Raw genomic sequence first — 6,817 nt, forward strand, 5'->3', positions numbered from 1 at the left:
TCCTAAAAAAATCTGGCTTATAAAAATAAGTGTTTTACTTAATAATTTTAAAGACTTGCTTTGGGAGTCCTTAATACTCTTTTAGGACTCGTAATGAGTGTCCTAAAAGAATATGCGAGTCCTAAAAAAATTTGGGCTAAAAATAAGTGTTTTACTTAATAATTTTAAGGACTTGCTTTGGGAGTCCTTAATAGCGAGTCCTAAAAAAGTATTAAGGACCTCAAAAGCAAGTCCTTAAATTTTTTAAGTAAAAGAGCATACAAATCTATCATTTTTTCGAAAATATAAGGTTAAAATACACAAAAGAGAAAACTCATCAGCACACATTAAAAGTATATAACCCATTAAAAGATGACATTCTTTTAAAAGTGCTAATATTAAAAAAATAAAAGTTTGGCCTATATGTTGAAACATGGGCTTAAAGTATTAAATATTGGGCTTACATAATAGTGATATAATATTTACAGTAGAAAAATAAAACCCTATACTGTAGAGAAGATCGTTGGAGCCATTTTCCTGGAGAAGATTCTCAAAGCTTTCACTGCTCCTTCGTTCCGGCGGCGGAGATTGCTCTACACTTTCGATCATCTTTTTTCTCCTCCACCATTGTTCCTTGCTGGTTAGTCACTCTTATCCTAGCTTCTTTTTTTGGTTTTTTTCTTTATCTCTCTTACTCCTTAATCTCTTCAATGTACGTGCCTAGTATTATAGATCTGAAAAATATTAATTAATCTTTAATTTAAGCTCATTTCAGAATTATAGATCTGAAAATCTTTGTTTGTTTTCTCAATAAGTTATTATATTCATATATCTAACCATTTCCTTAGCTTTGGTTGAAGCATGTTACTCAGCAAAATCAATATATATATATATATATATATAAATGCAATGCTAATCGAGAGAAACAGAGACTTGATGTGTGAGAGAGTTTTCTTTTAGTATTATCCTAGTAATAAAGCTTGTGAAATGCTATTACCTTTTAGTATAACATGTATGCTATTATCCTAGTACAGAGCCTCCGGATTAGCCTCATGTAGTCAAAATATTAATGAATTTCCGTGCTCTTTTTCGTGAAGTGCACAGGAAAATCCTCCATTATTGTATTTGGTAATCAGCTAAGTCAACATATACTTATATATGTGTGTATATACTTATATATGTGTGTATAATGGGCAGTACTAGTCACACAATATAAATATATAAGAGTATGTAACTTGTTTTTTGTTTTTGGTTGGTTCATTTACTGCCAAAAGCATCCATTGTACTATATGATTATATACAATACTGGTCCTCTAACACGCTTGTAATAAGTTTTAATATATATCTATATGGAAGACTTCTTAATGGTTACTACCTATAGATGGGTACTAACAATTATGATGATTTGACAACATAGTGACTTGGTATAACAAGTCACCAATAAGTAAATATTTTTTTTCTATATTAATTTCGAATTTAATTAATTTTTTTTCCTATAATTAATGGTGTTTCGAACCAATGAGAAACAATAGCTATATTTTGAAATTGACATGCATTTGAAAAATGAAAATCTTACAATATTATATTTTCATAATAAATACACGTTTTTCATCAGGTAATCTTTCAAAAAATTTGAAAAAAATCAAAATTTACTTTTAGAAATATTAATTAACAACTATAAATATGGATCATTGATCTTAATCCAATTGTTAACATTAAAGTAACCATCCATGGGTAGTAACCATTAAGAGTGCACCCATATCTATATATGGATATGTATATATGCTGCATATATGAAGTTAAAAGATAGCTTATTTTGAGATATATTTATAGTATAGAAAAATAAATAAAAATACAGAGATGACTTTTTGGATTAATTCTACTACTAATTTATTATAGAGGAAAACCGCTAGCTGATCATGTGATAATATATATATATATAACTATAATTGTAAAAATGGAATATTTTGTTAGCTGTTTAATTGTTTTGCATTCTGATTATTCAGCATATATATTAGTTATATATAGGTAAAATATACTAATTAATTACTGCCAGCCATAGATTCTTTTTTGAATGATAATTGGATTATTTTAGTGGAGTTTGAATATCTTAGATATTCATCCATAGTGAAGTAGGTTCTGAGAATTCTATGTGCTGCGGTGATAACGGAAGATTGAGAACTTGCATGTCTTAGTGAAGTAGGTTCTGAGAATTTTGTATGCTGCGGTGATATATGGATGAAAACTTGTGTGTTGTTTGATTTGTTTGACATGTTGGTGTTGAATGTGACAGATGGCTAGGCTAGTAAATTAGAGGATATGTTGTCCGATTTTCTTTAGATAGTGACATGTTGGCTTTTCTCTTTTTCTTCTATTTTTAGTGCAAGATGTGTATTTTACTGTGTTTTAATTTTCATGTAATATGTTTTTTTTTTGTAACCTATTTTTTTGTTAAATTTTTATGTAGTATATTTCTGTTAATTGATGTTGTGCTTTGCTCAGTCAGATTATGTTATGTGATTATATCATTATAGTAATTTATGCATGTTCTACAATTTTCTGGCATAGCACCTTTGAGCATATTTGGGCCAAGCCGGATATTTTTGCGCCTAACAATAGCTACTTCCAATCTTCCACTTATACAAAGCCTTAAGCTCTTCTTTTTTATCCATTGGTTCCTCATGCAAGCCCAAGGCCTTTCTTTGTCTCTTTTGTAAACACCAATTTTTGATTTAAATTGTTTTTAGCAAATTTATGATCATGAGTATCATTTGGAATGTGCTCAAGAGAGTCTATGAGTTTTAGTTAGCCAGTCGTAGTTGCTTAACTAACTTTGTTACAACAGCCATGTAATGGGTTGTTATTTCCTTTTTGGGTTCTTGAGCTTTATAGTCTCTTGTGCACTAATGAAAAGTAACTTTTTCTATCTTTTCTCCAAACAAAACAAGAATGATATGAGAATATATATTGAATTATTTTGTTTCAAAAACAACATCCTGATTGCTTTAACTGTCATGCCTAAAATATATCATAGCAAAATGGTAATGTCATAAATAATGTCTTCTACTTATATGACTGAATAGCTTCTTTTAACTTTTTTTGTATCACAATTCATTGTTTTTGATTTGATTTTATTGAGCTTCTGTTTAGTATACAACCTTATATGCTCATTTTCAAGCTTCTTAACAAATCTGAAAATGTATTCAAAGTTTCCAATATTTGTGTTGCCAATGAGGCACATGTGAACTTTGTACAATAAAGAATGACATCTTTACTGATGGAAATTGATTTTCTATTTTATTTGCCTTTCTTTTACTTTTGAAGATAAATTTACATAAGAGAATGTTGTTGAATAACTAATAGGCTAGTATATTAGTCATGGTTCCATTTCATTGTGAAAATATTGTTGGATATCTGTATCTATCCTTTCTCTAAATTTGTGAATGACTGTAGAGGTCTGCCATGTCAAGCCCAATACTTTTATTTAATCTTGAACTTAAGACAAAATACGGTAATTTTTAAAAAGGTATTGAGTGACTCTTATTTCTTTTATTGTTATTTGTTCTTACTTGCATCAATTTGCATTACTCTCATGAATATCAATTTGATGTATCATGTTGGCTTCTTTATTAAAATTTGTTGTGCTGCACTATTTGATGCACTTTTAGATTTTTGGTGCTTTTCTTGCTTAGTGCTGCCCCATAAATGTGTTAGATGAAGACAACATAATGAGGTGTAATGAGAAATGAATTATCTTGAGTATTTTGCTTGTTATGCATTTTTTTGTTTACTTAGATATTAAGAAACAACTATTATTAGAATAATTGGGAATGGAAACCATAGGTTTTTCTTCATATATATAGTGCTCCACCATTTCTTTCTTTCTATTATTATTTCAGTATGAGGTATTATTCTTGGGATTCAAAAGGGTGAAATAAAAATATCACTTAATTACACTATGTTTTTTCATTTATTTGATTAATAAATACTTTTATCTTATATAAATATATATATTTATGTTATTTACCTATATTATTTTGTATTTAATATGGCAGTATAGGGTCCAAAATTTTTTTTCGGTGTATTATATTGTGATTTTTCATGTTTCAGGAATGATTTTTGAAAGAAATTCATGGCAGCCAATCCTTACTTTGGAAAGGCAGTGACGAGGGTGAGTACAAGGACAAGAAGAAGAAATATATGTTGTTTGACAATGAATTTAGTGTTTTATTATATTTGTAATTTTTATTAGAGTAAATGGTTCTTGTTTGAATGGTTAATTATGTACTTTGTAAATCTAGTTATATATTTTTTAAGGTCAAGACGATTATACTTTTAATAAGTTTTGTTATTTTAATCTATAAATTTTTAGATTAATTTGTATATAAATGTTTTATTTAAATCATAATTTTTAATTTAAAATAACAATAAATAAATTTAAAAAAAATTAAAAATATAACTTTTAAGGGCACCCAAAGAGAGTCCTAAAAACCTTACTTAAAGGCACTCAGCAAGATCTTTTAGGACTTGCGGACATTCTTTTAGGACTCGCAACACGAGTCCTAAAAACTTTACTTAAAGGCACTCAGCAAGATCTTTTAGGACTCACAACGCGATTCCTAAAAACATCCTTTTAGGATTCGCAACGCGAGTCCTAAAAACCTTACTTAAAGGCACTCAGCAAGATCTTTTAGGACTCGCAACGCGAGTTCTAAAAACCTTAGTTTTTAAGGGTCTCAAATGCACGAGTCCTAAAAACTTTTTTAGGACTCGCAATGCTAGTCCTAAAAAGTCTTTTTTGTAGTAGTGTTCCCAGACTAGTTAGGCTTGATCAAAGATTGGTAAGGATGATCGTGGTTATATTCTGTAAAGCATATTCAGTTCTTAGTAATTCTTAGCAATTAGAAAGGAAAAAAGGATAGAGAAAAGAAATGGTGGAGTGTCATTAATTCCACTTCATTCAAGTAAGTGATTTACTTTGTCTCTATTTTATAGTTTATTTTAATATAAGCATGTTCTAGGATTTATATTTATGTTTTGATTAAATGAAAAATCACATGATAATAAGCAAGATCTGGTATGTTTTTCCTATATAGTTAAAGCCATACAATGAATAACATGATATGGCATCATACTTGGAGATCAAAAGAAGATGTGGTGATGTGTCATCCCGTTGATGAGACTGGGAGGAAGATGTTGGGGATATGACTATACATAAACTTTGAATATTACAATTCAAATAAATAAACCTAATATAATCTACTATACAATGGAGGAATAATACAAAGGAAATAACACAAATAAGATCAAGTTATAGAATGGATAGTTGAGTTGTAGAACCTTAGTTACATAAAATCATAAGTCTATGATTTCATGTAAATCAATGGATGTAACAAAGGCTTGACACAAATTAAGATTTGTCCAAAAATCTCTATTCATAGTCTTCCCTTAGAGATTGCTTCAAGCTACTACAAGTGAAATGAGATTGAGATTTACAAGCCTTGAATCTTCAAACAAATCAAGATTTCTTGATGTAGACATTGGAGAAAATTAGTAATTTTGATGCTAGAGAGACAGAGGGTTTTAGAGAAAGAGAGAAAGGTGAGTGATCAATTCACCAAAAACTCAAATGACCCCTTTAAATAATATACGAACTCTCATTATATTCTACCAATGAGATTAGAGCATTTTAATTTAAATTTTGGAGCAAAAAACACATTACTTTTCAGTCATGTACGGACTGCCCAGGCGATGGGTCACATGCACCCAGATGATACATCGCCACCATGTATGCGATGCGACACCTATATAGTGTTTTTCAGAACCTGGCGACGCGTCTGTTGGGATTAATGCCCTTTAAAGCATATGTATTGAACAATATTTTATGAAATGAATTTTTGCATATATTGATTTTTTTTTATTATTAGAATAGTATTATATGAATGTCAGAAATTTCCAAAGTTCGTTATTGTGACTACAATCTTTTATTCGTACGAGAGATTAAGATTGTAGGAAGCAAATTTAAATTGTTCGCAGTAAAACAAAGTTATATGGAATCTATGGAATAAATATTATAAGTACGGTTCACTAGTATTATAAATACATGTAATATAGATTTGGATTACTGATATAGAAGGACATTTAGTGGAGGTACTTTGTATAAAGTGATTATACATGAACGGGCCCAATATGTTATTAATACTTAATAATACATTTACTTTATAAGTATTAATTAAACATATCAATAATATGATCATATACAAATTGATCTTAATCCTGAATTTATTATGAACTCATGTTTATATCATATGAGTTCTTGATTCACTAGTTATGGTTTATCAAAATGATCTGGCTGAATTTTTTTTTTTGAATCTCATTGATGTAAATGGTTGGGACATAATATACATTTATGAAATCTATACCTTTCTGAGAGGAATTGAATAATGACTCTCTTAAGGGTTAGCTTTTGGAATTGAAAGGTTATTGAGCTCAAATTCATAAATCGGCTTGTGTGTTAGCCTTCACTAGTAAAGTTAATGGTACTTAAGGAAACAAGATATAATTAAAGTGGTTAAATGATAAATAATTCCTACTTTAATTATGAATCATTAATAGATGATTGAATTGTATGTAATGATTAAATCGATGGAGTCTTTTTATACTTAAAGGTACTCAATAAATAAATGTCTATAATTACGAGAGTATAGTCTCGTATTTTTAGTGGAATAATATTATGATTAATAAATTAAGGATATTATATTAAAGATTTTTAATAAATAATCTAAAATTATTGGAGCTTCAAAATATAGGTCCATAGGTCCCAGAGATGGCTTTATCA

General features: G+C 28.9%; 1 long non-coding RNA gene across 1 annotated transcript; it reads left to right on the plus strand.

The window, feature by feature from the left end:
• The first annotated feature begins 332 nt into the window (after positions 1-332).
• Positions 333-4,336, plus strand: LOC133805959 (uncharacterized). The gene is made up of 2 exons (XR_009879018.1): positions 333-619; positions 4,090-4,336. It is a non-coding gene; the product is annotated as an uncharacterized LOC133805959 (long non-coding RNA).
• Positions 4,337-6,817: the final 2,481 nt, after the last annotated feature.

Source organism: Humulus lupulus, chromosome 1, assembly GCF_963169125.1.
Source record: "Humulus lupulus chromosome 1, drHumLupu1.1, whole genome shotgun sequence".
NCBI classification, from domain to species: Eukaryota; Viridiplantae; Streptophyta; class Magnoliopsida; order Rosales; family Cannabaceae; genus Humulus; species Humulus lupulus.